Consider the following 15,443-nt stretch of genomic DNA (forward strand, 5'->3'; position numbering starts at 1 on the left):
GACTGTCTCCAAGGAACCTGCAGCTTTCCCGACAACTCCTTGCTCTCTCTCCTGCTAAGAACTGTAGCCCTTTTCTGCTGTTTTTTTTTTATTTTTTTAGAAAGTAATTTTATTAAATTATAAAAGTTTCCATTTCCGCCCCTCCTCCCACCACCCTCCCACTCCCCCCACTCCCTCTCCTCCTCCCTCTCCATCCCTAAGAGCAGTCAGGGCTTCCTGCCCTGTGGGAAGTTCAAGTTCCTCCCCCCTCCCTCCAGGTCCAGGAAGGTGAGTGTCCAGATCTGCTGTTTTTTTAAAACCTTCTGCTACCATATCCACCACTTCCACCACCTGATCCATAGCCACCACCAGAGGGGCTGCCTAAGCTTCTTCCACCAAAACTGCCCCCTTTCATGGGTCCATAATTTGATTGCTGTTGTCCACCATAATTTCCAAAGTCATTATAGTTCCCACCACCATAGCTACCTCCACCGAAATTTCCTCCTTCATTGTAACTGTCATATCCTCCTCCTCCACCACCACCATGTCCTCCACCTTGGCTTCCATAACCTGATCCACCACCACCATACCCTCCTCTACTGCTGTAACCAGGACCACCACCATAATTGTCACCATCACCTCCAAATCCATTATTTCCACCATCACCACCTCCATAATTACCTCTGCTGCCACCACCTCCACCACCATAGCCTCCTCTTCCACCAAAGTTTCCACCATGACCAAAATTACCTCCACCACCTCCAAAGTTCCCTCCACCAACCATAAAATTGCCAGATCCACCTCCGCGGCCTCTCTGTGATCCAGCAGACTGCATCTCTTATTTAGAAAGGGCCTTTTTCACTTCACAGTTATGCCCATTAATAGTGTGGCATTTCTGAACAACAATTTTATTCAACTGTGTCATGGTCATCAAAAGTCACAAAAGCAAATCCTCTCTTTTCCCCACTCTGCCTGTCTTCCATAACTTCTATGGTTTCAATCTTGCCACACTTTTCAAAGTAGTCTCTCAGGTTGTACTCTTCTGTATCCTCTTTAATACCACCAACAAAGATTTTCTTCACTGTTAAACGGGCACCAGGCTTTACAGAGTCCTCTCTAGAAACGGCTCTCTTTGGTTCCACCACATGTCCATCAACTTTGTGTGGCCGAGCACACATTGCAGCATCCACCTCTTCAACACAAGAGTAGGTCACAAAACCAAATCCCCTGGAACGTTTTGTTTGGGGATCTCTCATTACCACACAGTCTGTAAGTGTGCCCCATTTCTCAAAATGTTCTCTTAAGCTATCATCTGTGGTTTCAAAGCTCAGACCACCAATAAACAGTTTCCTCAACTGTTCTGGTTCCTTTGGATCATGGCCCTCCATTTTGAGACCGGACTCGCCTCTTCCAACTCAAGTTCAATATCTTGGGTCTATATTTTTAATAGATTCATGGTACTTTATTCCATATTTGAAATTAGTGTAATTTATTTAACCAGTGTTTTATTTTTGGACAGTACTTTGTTACTTCCAATAAGGCTAAATCTTTGTGTATATTTATCAACACAATATTTTAAAATGTGAATTGATATTCTCTGATTTTATAAATACAAACACAGGCATAGTAAAGCTAAGGGATTATCCACTACCATTTTTAAAGTCTGAGAAGCTCTCCGAATAACTTCTTAATCAAATGCAAAAGCAGGATTGGATGCCATAGTTTCAGTAAATTTGACCTTACACTTATCAGCATTTGCATATTGTGCCTGGCCATTCAAAAACAAATGATTTTGTAATTAGCATCACAGAAACCTCCAGGATTTGGACAGAAACATGTTTCTTTAAAAAAAAAATCAAAACAACAAACCAAAGTTACTACCTTTTAGCGAGGGAAATAGGAAGAGAACTGATTTGTGAACTCAAATGTCCTAGCATTTTTCTGCTTGGACTTGTTGTTGGGAATTGTCTTCAGTCAGCCTCCAGGAGATGTTCTCATTTCACAACACTGGTGCTCCGTGGAGGCCTGACTCTTGGTTTTGTCTTGTTTATTTTGTTGTTGTTTCTAGCTCTTAGGAAGGAACCGTAGTCCTCCAAAGGAAACTGGGCTGGAGAGGGTCTTCACAGGACCCTCCTCTGCAGGCTGCATGTTTGGGGACCCTGGAGACCCACAGCCGCGGGAGAAACAGGGCCTCCTGGAACTGTCCCCACACTCGGATCTCATCCGAGTCGGTCCCTGGCATCCGGAAGGACTGTTGAGCATCTCTCCCCCTCTGCAACCCAGCACACCCCCAATTTCCCCCGTCAGCTTACGCATCGCTCTCATGGACCTTTAATGCAGACATTGTTTATCCACCTTTCAGCGAGAGAACCATATTGTCATGACTGGGTGTAATTAGGGGTGATAGCCGAGCTGACCTTCTGTGCTAGTGGGCGTGTGAAAGCCTGCCTCTGACCCTGCTGCGTCAGAATCAGTGCTCCCATCTGGAAATCCTGTGTACCCACGTTTCTGGAAGAGACAGGTAAAGGCAGTGGGGCCTGAAATGGATGTGGAATCACTGGGACATTTGTGGACCACTGTAAAGATAGCAGCTTCCTAGCGATTATTTATCTTATCTCTGCTGCTTTTATGGCTCCGGAGGTCCCAAGGCCTGATGGGAAGGGAGTTCATTAGCGATGGATTGCACTAACCGGCTTCTCCGCTTCTCGTCTTTTCTGCAACCCAGCCAGTGTGCTTTCTTAATGATCCCAATTCTTTTCATGGCCTTAATGGCTGCATTTCTTTCTACCACGGAGAGGGACTCAGGAGATGGGGAATTTTTATGGATTTTTTCCCCTTTGGCCATCGTTCCAAGCGATAAAGCCTATTAGGCTTCTGTTAAAATTCTCTCAAGGAAGATTTCTAACATCCCTGCTTGCCAATGTCCTGTTGGCCGGAGGCTGCATCGTGAGCCAGCCAGTCATAAAATTCCGCTGCCAGGAACCCAGGCGGCAGTTGACAGGCTTGGGAAGCAGAGCCACGCTTCAGGCTGCGTCTTCTCTGTCCCATCGCTGACAGACCTCGTCTCTTCTCCCTGCTGAGACAATACATTGTTTTCTTATGATATCGAAAACAAATTAGTGCTAATAAATAATTCAAACAACTCAGTATAATTTAGGCAGCCAAAAGGTCACCCGATTCCTTCTTCACAACACTGTCCGGAGCTTGTGGTCTGTTCCTCCAGCTTTCTCTCCATGCTTCCTCAAGCCGTGACAGTCGTCTTAAATTTAGAATCAAATCAGACTAAGTTCTGCGTGTCTCATTTTCACTTCAGTCACATGTGGGACTTTCTCCCCTCCTTGAAATTTGTCTCATTCTTGTTGACGACTGCCCGGTACTGCGGACATGGATCACACTTTAATTAGGCTTCTACAAGCATCTTTGCGGTCCTTGTAATGCTTTAAAATGGCCACCATAAAGATTTTGTTCCTGTTTCTTTGAAGGCGTGTAGAAATGTTTTGGCTGGGGAAGTTACTGGAATTTTCAGCCCATTCCTCTTGAATACTCTTAAAATTCAAGCCGTGAAATGAAAGAGTGGGTTGTACCTATTATTAGAACAACTCGCGCCGAGACAAGGAAGTCTGTCATGTCAAAGCATGTCAATCAGGTGTGGACTGTTGTTCATGCCTACTGCTGGCTCCCATGGTCATGGAGAGAACATTTCAGAAGTCTCCTGGCTTACTTCCAGGGTCTCTCGTTAATAGAGAAAGTGGATCTGAGTTTGTAGGACAATGCTGTCCCGGGCCTGGAGTGAGTCCATTCATAATGATGGGAGAAAGGGTAGAAGAACCCTGCGCCGTTGGATCTGAATCGGAGAGATTCATATAAATGCCTGTGGGTGAGATAGAGGGGGCGTGGCAGAGGGATGTTTCATTGTCTGCGCACTGGAAGAGACTAGAAGCAAGGATGGGCTTGTCTGGACGTGAGCACATCGAAGCACCTGGTCTGGGTTCTGCATCCCATGCCCCATCAAAGGGATCAGTGTTTGCAGAATGACAGAGTCTGTCATGAACAGGAAAAACACAAATCCAGCCTAGGAAACTCTGCTGAGTTCAAAAATAACGAAATGCTCAAAGACTGATGGGGCCCTGTGGAAACACAAGTGTGAAGGGCTCCCACAGGCCAGCCGTGACAGGAAGAGACCAGCTACAGCATCTATGAGAACCCAGTGAGGGCAAGCGTGGTGGCCGAGTGACCACAACCAAGAGAGGGCCATGGCTCGCTGAGTGTTTGTATAGCCCTCTGGAGGCCCTTGACTAAAGAGAAAGGGTACTTAGGAAAATTAGAATATGACCTTCATATTATCTAGTAGTACTGAATGAAAATTAACTTGGGGGGGCATAGGAAATCGTTGCTTTGGTTTTACATTGTGAGAACGTTCTGGAGATTTGTTACATGACAAAGTGAGTATATTTAACAGCACTGAATTGTCTTCATTTTATTTATTTATTATTTATTTACGGATTTGAGACTAAGCTCAGGACTGTGAACACGCTCAGCAGGCACTTTGCCACTGAGTTAGAGCATCAGGCCTCATACTCTGAAATGTGTTTTTGATTTTATAGGAACCCAGGGTCACCTGTAAGAAAAGCCTGTATCAAGGAGTAGCCTGGATCAGATTGGCCCATGGAGGGGGGTGGTTGTCTTGAGTTTTAATTAACATAGGAGAATCCGGCTCATGGTAGACGGAACCATTCTCTGGTCTGGTGGCCCTGGGCATACAAGAAAACTAATTAAGGATGGGTCTGAAGCAAGCAACAGAGCAGGTAGCATTCCTCCATGGTTTCTACTTTAAGGTCCTGCCTGAATTTCTGCCTTGACTTCCTTTAGTGATGGAACGTAACCTGTAAGCTAAAATAAACCCTTTCTTTCCAGGCGGTGGTGGTGTATGCCTTTAATCTCATCTCTTGGTGGGCAAAGGTAGGCAGATCTCTATGACGGAGAACAGTCTGGTCTACAAAGTGAGTTCCAGGACAAACAGGGCTACACAGAGAAACTCTGTCTCAAAAAAAAAACCACCAAAATAAATAAATAGTTAGATAGATAGATATTTAAAAACAAGCAAGCAACTGCAACAACAACAAAAAACCTCTCTCCCCTAAGTAGTTTTTGGTTAGTATTTTATAGCAGTAACAGAAAGGAAACCAGAACACAGTATATTTTATTTCGTTGTCTATTTTAGAACAATTCAAATGTTTAAGAAATATTTGAAATTATTATTAACCATTAGGTAAGACAGTGCTTTTTAAGACCGGGCTGCCTGTGCCTCCTGAGTGCTGGGATTAAAGGTGTGTGCCTACAATGGAGATAGTGGTGTTTCAGCATATAGACAATTCCGAGGCGATTTAGGGATAAAGTGTTATATTTACCACAGCTTACTTTCAACTGATTTAGCAGAAAAGAAACAAATGTCTGTTAACTTTTTTTTTGAATCCTAGCAAGTTTTGAATCTATTTATGGGTACAGCAGCAGCCTGAGTGTTTATCTCCTCCCAAACTCATTTAGAAACTTAATTGCCGTTGTTGCAATATGAAAAGGGGGGACTTTTGGTGTACACCTGTAATTCCAGTACCAGGGAGGCCGAAGCAGATGGATCTCTGTGAGTTCAAGACCAGCCTGGTCTCTAATGAGTTCCAGGCCAGGCACAGCTAAAACATAAACAAAAGCCAAGAAGTGGGACCTTTAGTCAGGCTGTGGAGGGGCAGCTCTCATTAACATGTTAGAGTCGTTTTCATTGAAGTAGATTCACCATCCCAGCAACAAATTCCTTATAAAACATTGTTTCCTGTGCTTTTTGTGGTTTTTCTCCGCTCTAGCTCTTCCAGTCTACCCTTTACCATATTGGGCTACTGAGCCCGTCCATTTCCTTTGGTGAGAGTTGCCCACTCTCAGGTATTGTTAGAGCGGAACAAAGCAGACTAGAACAGGCCCAGGGAACAGGGAAGGACATGTCCTTTCTCCTCCTCTGTCTCCTTCCTACGGTGAAAAACTTCCCACTTAAAACAAACCTTTGACTTGAACTTTGCACCATTTCTTGCTGTTCTGACTTACTAGTCCCATCTTCATGGGACTGTCCTGATGCGACCCTCTAGTTCAGAGTCTTGTCTCTCGCCTGCTTCGGTGAGTTCTTTGTAGATGCAACTGTTCAGATCCTGAACTCTATTGCTATGGGCATCTTGTTCCCACACTGCTTTGCTGTAATACTGGAGAGCTTGGCCTGGGTCTCTTTGCTCTGTTCTTCCCCAGACTTACGACTTTACGGATCACTTATGTGCCAATAATTTCTAACTTCGGGTTAACCATATCCTAATATCTTTCAGCAGCTACCAGCGGCAATGACACTGTACAAGAGTTTCTAAGGACTTGAGGCAAGATAGAGAGTCAGAGAAATTATAGGGACATGGGAAGGCACAGGAGGCCCCCCCCCCCTCAGGAGTCTAAGCCTCTGGTCAGCCGAGAGACGAGAATTCCAGCACAATTAGCGACATCTATTGTGAAGCGCTGAACTAGCCTGCCTCCATCTTGGGTTTGAAAGCCGTCATATAATACAGACAAACTAGGTCCATTCATGTTTGTGGCTAAATCTCTGTTTCTCAAAGATTGGGCTATATCCCATCTATAACCTTAACCACTTCTTTGTTTCAAAAAACTTGTTTTAACCACCTTGCAACTGTGCCCTTGCATCAAAAGGTTGTTATGACCACCTCACTTTGTTCTGCACCTGTAACCCTGCCTATTTGCCTACCAAACTCCCCACTTGGAAACCTCCTACCCCTGAGCTTTACAGACCCTCATCTTGCCTCTGTCTGTCCAGTGTTGACTTCTCAAAACCTGCCTCAGAGGGAGGCAGCCCATGTACATGAATGAAAAAGCTTGCTTTAATTCATGGCTTGCCTTAATTAATCTGGCCGTGGTGACTCAGGCCAGTGGTCTTTCTCCTTGCTTATTGGGATTGACAGAAGGTTCCTGACATAGGCTGGCAAAAGAATCATCTCAGTGTCTCACGGGGGCATGTGAACCAAGTATTTCAACAAGATGATTTATTTTTGCAAAAAAAAAGGGGGGGGGGTCTGCCTGACCTCAAGCAGGACTAGTGATCACATTTGGCCAAAATGACCTCTCCCTTTCACTTTTAGCACAGGTAGTAACTGTGTTTTTTCCCATTGGTGGGAACTGAATTTCGCAGTCTGACCTTCTTGGTTACTGTGTGCCAAGATGAAGGCAGAGGCTGAAGAAATATGAGCCCTGATCAAATTGACTACCTTTGGTCAAAAAAAAAAAGTTTCTCATTTATAGAGCTACTATTTCTTTCATGTACACATTTTTTTTTAATGTTAAAGTAACAAGATCCAGGCTTAAGGCCTGAATGTGTAAGGCCTTGAGGAGGACATCATTCCTTTCTGCAGAGGTTACTGTAAAGAAATTCTACCATCCGGCATCATGGGGATTTTGTCAATTATAATCTTGTTGGGAAATACAGAGTGATTTATGTATTTTTCTTAGCAACTCCTTAAAGACAGTAACTTCAAACTCCAACAAAAGCTTCTGTATGGCTATTATGAAAAAGAGTGAGTGCAATTGCTTCATAGAAGCCCGTGCCCATGTGCTGTGGGACAATGGTTTTACCCTGTAAACATTTGTTTCTTGTACTTGCTTAATAAAATACTGATTGGCTGGTAGCCAGGCAGGAAGTAGAGGTGAGGCAGTGAGAACAGGAGAATTCTGGGAAGAGGATTCTACAGTCTGCAGTCGTGACCCAGCCACAGAGGAAGCAAGATGTGACTGCCTTGCTGAAAAAGGTACCAAGCCACGTGGCTAACTCAGACAAGAATTATGGGCTAATCTGCAGGACTGGGCTGGACAGAAACTCAGTCAACACCCATGCCTGGGTGTGTCCTTCTTTCCGTGACTCTTAGAGGGGCCCATACTCATACACTGTAGTGTGTTCTGTTTTTCTTTCTGTCTGTCTCTCTTTCTCTTAACTCTAAGACTTAAGCCTGTTTCTTAAATCGCTTTTAAACCTCAATTCTGCTTTATAAACTGACTAGTTCTGAAATTTTTTTTAATGCCAACATCATGAATCCTTGTTTGGCCGAGTTGTGGTCCTTGGTGTTCAGAGGAAATTTTAAAACTGGTGAGGATGACACCGGGGAGAGGCAGCTCCTGCCTTGATCTCCTGAAAAGTCTAAAGGAGCATTCCCAAGTAAAAGGGGTCAATGATCCTTGGAGAAATGGTCGATTGATAACAGAGACAAGAAGCATAAGGAATAAACCAGAATATCTCAGTGAACCTGAGAATCAGCAGGGGTTTAAAGAGCAGTTGAAATTTGCTAAAAGGCATCAAAGCCAGATGTGAAGGGGTCCTCCTACCCACCATATCCAGGACAACTTAGGCATCAAAATAAATAGTGACTGATAGGACAAAGCAAGAATGCATCAGTAATAATCAATCTATCAATGCATGACATAAGTCAGGGGTTGGTGTTTCCCATAGAGCACGAGATGATAAATATTTTACTTTTTAAAAGCTGTATAGTCGTCATCACAGCTACTCTGCCCCATCATTGAGGTACAAAAGTAGCCCTAGACATTATGAAAATTATCGCGTGGCTGTGTTCTAATAAAACTTTATTTGCAAAAACAGGTGAGAAACCAGATTTGGCCCATCGAGGAGATTTTGCCCATTTCTCTGCAACTAGAGAAATTGTTGGATGAATAAATAAGTAGATAAAATAGAAAGCTAGCTATCACAGTAGAATAGGAGCTAGTGAACCCAGAAGGATGTAGAGGTTAAAAACAACCATATGGTATCTGTCATAGCAACTATTCAGGTGAGAAACATGGATGATGCTACATGTAGTGCACTAAGAAGCATGAGGAAAGAGTTATTCATATAGTTGCTAAGGCTCTCAGTATCAAGTACTTACTAATCACCAAAGAGAAAGGTATCTTTACAGTGGTGCACCATTGCAATCAAATGATAGATGCTAATACCAGCAAAGGGGCAGATCAACGGTACTTTCCCCCAGCTGACAGTCAATAAAATAAGGTCGCTCCTGTGCTGTTCTCACCAAAGATGCATGCCCCCTGCCCAACCTGGAGGAACCGACAGACAGCACACACCCAGGTGAGGGATACGCCTGGTGCATTTGAGGATGTGGGGGTTAGCGAGATGACATTACTGAACAACTCATGGGCTTCCGTGAGTCCAAGGCCTCTCAGAATGAGACTCTTCAGAGGGCACGGCATGAGGGCCGCCAGAAGTGAAGTGATTCCCAAGAGGGTGGAGATTTCAGAGGAGGCTGTGTGTCTAGAAGACATGGTTTACTGTGTGACTGGGAGTCTCTGGGCTAGAGACTGACGGGTAACAGGGGCTTGGGGCTTTCTAGGTGGACAGGGTTCATCTTAGCTATCTATGGTTGGTAGGCATTGGGTGTAGTTCCTCATGGGATACAAAGAAGGGCAAAGCGGCTAAGCCCCTGCTTATCTGGGAAATGCTGGAAACAATGGATGTGTATGAATTTTGATTGGGTGTCAACAGGTTTTTGACCAATGGGTCTCACCCTGCTGTGAAGAAATAAACAGAAGCTACCTTGGGCTTATTTATGTAATAGACTTTTCCAAAATGGCGCCTGTGATCTTTACAGTGGTGTAAAATGCAAAGACTGAAGAGTATCTCCAGGCTAAGGAGAGGAGGGTGAGTGGGAAGGCCTGGTGGCCGCAGTCTTGGGTTGGACCCTCACGACAAAGAGCGTCTCTGGCACAATTAGTTAACTTTATTAGCTAATTTAGGGAATAAATATTAGAACTTAATTATGATATTTCAAAAATAAAGTTATAAAGATAAATTTTACAACCTAAAGATTGTAAACTTAGATGCTGTGTTACTTGTGATCTAGGGTGGGCATAGCATAGCCTATGCCCTAGCACTTGGTTGCTGATGGCTTGGTGTCTAGTAACCTTGTCCAGGCAGGGAGACAGAGTTTGTTTTATTTGGAGTTTTATCATCTTAAGCTGTACCACTGATCATTTAGATGTATGGGACATGGATCTTTATACATTTTCCTGAGCCAAGGCTCAAAAATGTCTGGGGCTAGCCTGAGCTAGGATCAGAGGATTATCAGAGAGAAAAAAAAAGTGTAAAATTTAAGAGGAACACAATTGAGCCTGAGTGCAGAAGGAATGCTAGGGAGGTATTTATTTGTCCAAAGAACAGGAAGTGACATCTTTTAAAACAGGAAGTGGAAGCAGAGAGGAAAACTGGAGATGTGTTTGGGGATCCAGAGGAAGAGGGCCATTTACTCCGGGACAGTATTATTTCCACTTTGTGAAAAATAAGTCAAAAGAGCCAAATACTTATTCCTAGCTTCCCCACAGCCAGCCTAGCTGGCCATATCCTGAGCGCTGGCCACCTGACCTGCCTGCAGATTCTCCTCTTGGGCCCGGACCCTATGTCACACATACTGCGTGCTTGCGTGTTTGCAGACGCTTAAACATTTTCTAAGTCCCCTTTGTGGCCTGTCAGCCTTGGCAGCGCTGCCCAGGGTGGCCTGAGGCTGGACCTTCAGCCTCCATGTTTGTGGGTGACACTGTCCAGTTAGGAGTCCTAAGTAGCAGAGGCAAGGTTGGCCTTGTTTCCAGGGGAGGGAGTCCATGGGATGTCAGAAGAGACTGCAGGTATGTGTGTGTGTGTGTGTGTGTGTGTGTGTGTGTGTGTGTGTGTGAGAGAGAGAGAGAGAGAGAGAGAGAGAGAGAGAGAGAGAGAGAGAGAATAGAAAAGGCTCAGCAAAAACATGCATAAATATTGAAGAAATGGTACACTTTTGATAGACGTTTCCTGGGTGTGCAGCATGTAGGACTGGGAGAGGCTCTGGGAATGAAGGGAATGAAGACCAGGGCACTGGGCACTACCACAAGTTTCAACAACATGTTTGTGTAGGCCAGACTACCTTTCTTCCTCCTCCTCCTCCTCCTCCTCCTCCTCCTCCTCCTCCTCCTCCTCCTCTTCCTCTTCTTCTTCTTCTTCTTCTTCTTCTTCTTCTTCTTCTTGGGCAGATTTTTATGCAGCATAGGCTGGCCTTGAACAAACAGTATAACCAAAGATAAATTTGAATCTCCACAAGTGCTAACATTATAGATTATGTCATTCACTTGGCTTTTCTTTGCTAAATTTATTTTTTAAAAGTTTTATTTCATTAATAATAAATTTATCTTAGTTAAAAAAAAACTTTTTGACACTTTTAGTAGTACTTAGCTTAAACACTGTATTCCCCTGTGTAAACATAGACCTCCTTATGGCCTCATTCTGTAGGCTTTCCTCTATGGTTTCTTTTTCACTTTTTCAAGCTTTTGTTAAAAAATAAGACACCAACATACACACGAGGCTAGTCCTTATGGAGGACTGAATCACCAACTTCTTGTCTTCTACCTCTGTGTGTCCTCCTGAAAGGCCCTCTGGCACATGACACGTGGGTGATCTTCCTTTGCTGACAGTGCCTTCTGGGATGCCCTAGGCCCAGTCTGAAGCTCTTCTTGAGGACCTGTCACTCACTGTAGAAACATAGTCACGGCAGTTTCCATGGCTGATTTGTTTGTAAGCAGAGTACGAACCACAGACATGCTTTATTTTTTAAATTACATCTTAATTAGCTTTTTTTTTTTTTTGTAAGGGGGCCTAGGAGAATGTGCCTAGGGGGCATCCAGCACACATGTGGAAACACAGGAAACTCACAGGAGTAGGTTCTCTCCTTCCACCTTTGGGTCCTGAGAACCAAACTCGAGTTGTTAGGCTTGGCAGCCGGTGTGGTTAGCTGGCGAGCCATCTTGCCAGCCCGCATAGGAAAACTTCTAGGATTGGAGTTCACACCACATACTCTTTTCTTTCCTGTATTCCAAACTGGTCTGGAACTTGCTATGTAGCTAGAACTCCAGGCTGGCCTTGAACTTCTCCGTGTCCTGCCTCGGCCTTTTGAACGCTAGATGTCAGGCTCACCCCACCGCACTCCCACTAGGCCTTCCTTCCAGCTTCGTGAGGGTCTTGCTGGGGTCTGGATCCCAAAGTGTGAGTTTTCAAGGGGGTTTTTATTTTCCCAGAGCTGTCTTCCCTGTTTCTTCTTGGGTGGTGTATCCCTGTTCAGTTCTAAGAACTCCATGGGCAATTCCTTAGAAGCCTTCTCTCGGACCGTCTATAGGAACATCCGTATCTACACCTATGTATAAGTTTTCTCCACATCAACCATAACCAATTGATCTTCAAAGTCTCTTCCTCCTTGTCAAGCCTCAAGTCACATCCAAACCTCTTGAGTGTCTTCCTCCATGTGCCTTTCACAATTCACTTGAGGACAATACCTCAAACCCAGGCAGGATTTTGAATACTGTTTTGAGACAAGGTCTTGCTGTGTGGCCCTGGCTGGCCTAGAACTCACAATAGACTGGTTGGCCTAAACTTTTGGTGATCTTCCTGCCTCTCCACTCCTGAGTGCTGACAGTACAGCCAGGTGCCACCATGCTGAACCCAAGAAGAGCTCTTGATGAAGCTAGCATCCATCCAGAATTACATTCTGGTCTTCTTTGGTGGCAGAAGCAATGTGAACAAGGGTCCTCAGGAAGCAGACCTTGATCTACTAGTTGTACCAGAGAGGTGGTGTTTGTAGAGAGAAATGGCATGTGTGTGTGTGTATGTGTGTGTGTATGTGTGTTTATGTGTGTGAGTGTATACGTGTCTGTATGTGTGTATATATGTGTGTATGTGTATGTGTGTATGTGTATGTAGTGTGTTTATGTGTGTGTATATATGTGTGTGTATGTATATGTATATATGTGTGTATGTGTATGTAATGTGTTTATGTGTGTGTGTATATACATGTGTGTATGTGTATGTATATGTGTGTATGTTTGTGTGTGTGTTGGTCAGAGATTAAGGTCACGTGTCCTCTTTGATCACCCTCCACCTTACTTTTTGAAGCACAGTCTCTCACTCAAGTACAGAGCTTGCTGACTTGCCCGGTCTAGTTAACAAGTTTGCACGGGGGATGCTGCCTTCAACTCCTGCTTACTTACCGGGATTACCGATGGGCTTCCCTGCCCACCTTTACATGGATGTGGGGGATCCCGAGACATGGGAAATGCTTTCTTTCCCTGTAATACCATCCCCCACAGGCCCTGAGAAACAGGCTTTGACACAGACCCAGGTCACCAACAGGAGCCCATGTGGGAACACTGCTAACAAGAGACACTTTAAAAGCTGTATTCCCATAGCTGGCCCTTGTCCATTTTGCTGGCAGAGCAAATGAGGAGGACATCTTGGAAGAGGAGCTGGGTCATGCCTGGCTTATTACCGCTCCTGTGGTACACGGACAGTGTGTGATTATTCATATGCAGGAAAACCTGACTTCTCACTGTGGCAGCTAACAGAGGGCTTGCATTTGTGCCAACAGCACCACTCCCAGGCAGCTCAGCTCTACCGTCTTGTCCTTCAAGATCTCGAAATCTGGCAGTGACAGATTTCAGCGGTTATCTTTGGGGATAACCGTTCTCTTAACTGTTATTTTTGAAGCATGGAGATTTCATCTAGATTACAGATTGGCTTCAGTGAGTTTTCCTCCATGACCAGTTTATCTATAATTTTCAAAACTTCTCTGCCTGGCTTCACACCAGCGCTGGCAGATTCCACCCTGTCTGTCTCACCGGGTAGCGAATGAGTTGGGGTTCCTGAGTAGTTTAAACCATTATGGCTAGTTGTAGATTCAGCATAGTCACTGGGTCAGCTTTTTCCTTTAACTCCATAGACAACCTTCCCCCTTGCTTTATCAGAGTGCACAGAGGGATACGCTCTGTGCTTTGTCGTTAATCTGGGTCGTTAAGAGTCCGTTCACGCACACTGTAGGTCCTTCCCCAACCTTAGTTTGCTTTGTTGCCTTGAATGAAGTAGGTGCTTCAGTGGACTCTGTCACTTGGTTCTTGCTCAAGTTCATAGCTATGGTGAAACAGGATATGCCTGACCAGTGAGCAATAACCAGCATGGATTTTTTTCATCCTGCAGTTCTTAAATCACTTCAAATTCTGTCTCCAGGTCAATCACTCAATGTAATAGTAGTAGTGGGGTCCGTGTGGTTAGGGATCACAGAGAACGAAACAACACAAGAGAAAATGATGCAGAAAGGAGATGTGTGAAGCCGTCCATGACATTGCAGAGCCTACTGTAATCTTTTTTCAAAACATGTTCAGTTTATTCATGGGGACTCTCACACATATGTATAATGTATTTTTTTTAATCATGTTCACTCCTTGCTTCCTATTCCAGCTCCTTCCTCCATGTTCCATATTCCGCTCCCAACTCTGTGTCCCCTTCCCCACAGCACACTTAGTGCTGCTCATGGGCGCCCTCCACTGGAGAGTTGTTGACATGCCAGGAACCGTTCTCCAGACAACCAGCTCACTCTCCTCCAGCAGTCTTTAACCATATAACTTCTCAGCTAGCCTCTGCTAGCCTCTCCCCTGCCCACACTGCCATGGTCTTGTGCAGGTCTTATTCAGGCAACGACAGCTACTGTGAGCTCATGAGTTGAGCACCCTGTCATGTCTGCACTATTGAGCATGCCTCCTCAGCCTCCGACTCAACGTCTTCTGCTTCTCAGCCTTCTGCTCCCTCTTTCTGGATGTTATCTGAGATTTAAGTGGACAGGGTATAATATATATGTCTCATGTGCAGCCGGACAGGAAGTGCAGAAGTCCATGGTCACTTCTGACCTGCACTTTGACCTTGTGTGAGTCTCTCTATTAACCGCTGTCTATTGCTGATGAGGGTTGAGATAAGTATGTAGGAGTCAGATTTATTCTATGCCCACTTAAACTAGCAGTAGAAGTTTCTTCTTTAGGTCTAAGAACTCTCCAGCTTTGGGTTCTTGGCCAGGCTTACAGTACCAGAAGGATTATACTCTAAAATAACAATAAAAGGCACAGAACAGTAGGTACACAGACTAGTAAGTTAGCCAGTGTATGAAGTATTTTGTATTGTTCATAACAGCATACTTCATGCTTATATAAAGCCTGTGATGTTGTCCGTTTGTTTACATCAGCACTGATACCATCATGCGAGAAATGCATTTCCGTACATGGCTCTGACAGTATCGGTAATAGGGATTTTCCATCTCCATTGCAATCTTCTGTGGCGCTCACTTACCAGGGCATCACTTTCAATTCATCACTATAACTTTAAAACAATAGGTTGCTTAATAGTTGGCTTATAAGGGCTGGAAAGATGGCTCAGGAGGTAAAGGTGACTGCTGCAAAGTTTGATGACCTGAGTTCAATCCCTGGGACCCATGTGGTGGAAGGAATGGACAATCACAAGTTATCCTTTGACCTATACAGGCCTGCTGGAGGATTGTGTGATCCCCCACAATAATAAGTAATGATAAATGTAA

General features: G+C 44.5%; 1 pseudogene; it reads right to left on the reverse strand.

The window, feature by feature from the left end:
- Positions 1-286: 286 nt before the first annotated feature.
- Positions 287-1,401, reverse strand: LOC125393907 (heterogeneous nuclear ribonucleoprotein A3 pseudogene; annotated as a pseudogene).
- Between the last annotated feature and the right edge of the window lie 14,042 nt (positions 1,402-15,443).

Source organism: Myodes glareolus, chromosome 20 (assembly GCF_982192425.1).
Source record: "Myodes glareolus chromosome 20, mMyoGla1.1, whole genome shotgun sequence".
In the NCBI taxonomy this organism is placed as follows: Eukaryota; Metazoa; Chordata; class Mammalia; order Rodentia; family Cricetidae; genus Myodes; species Myodes glareolus.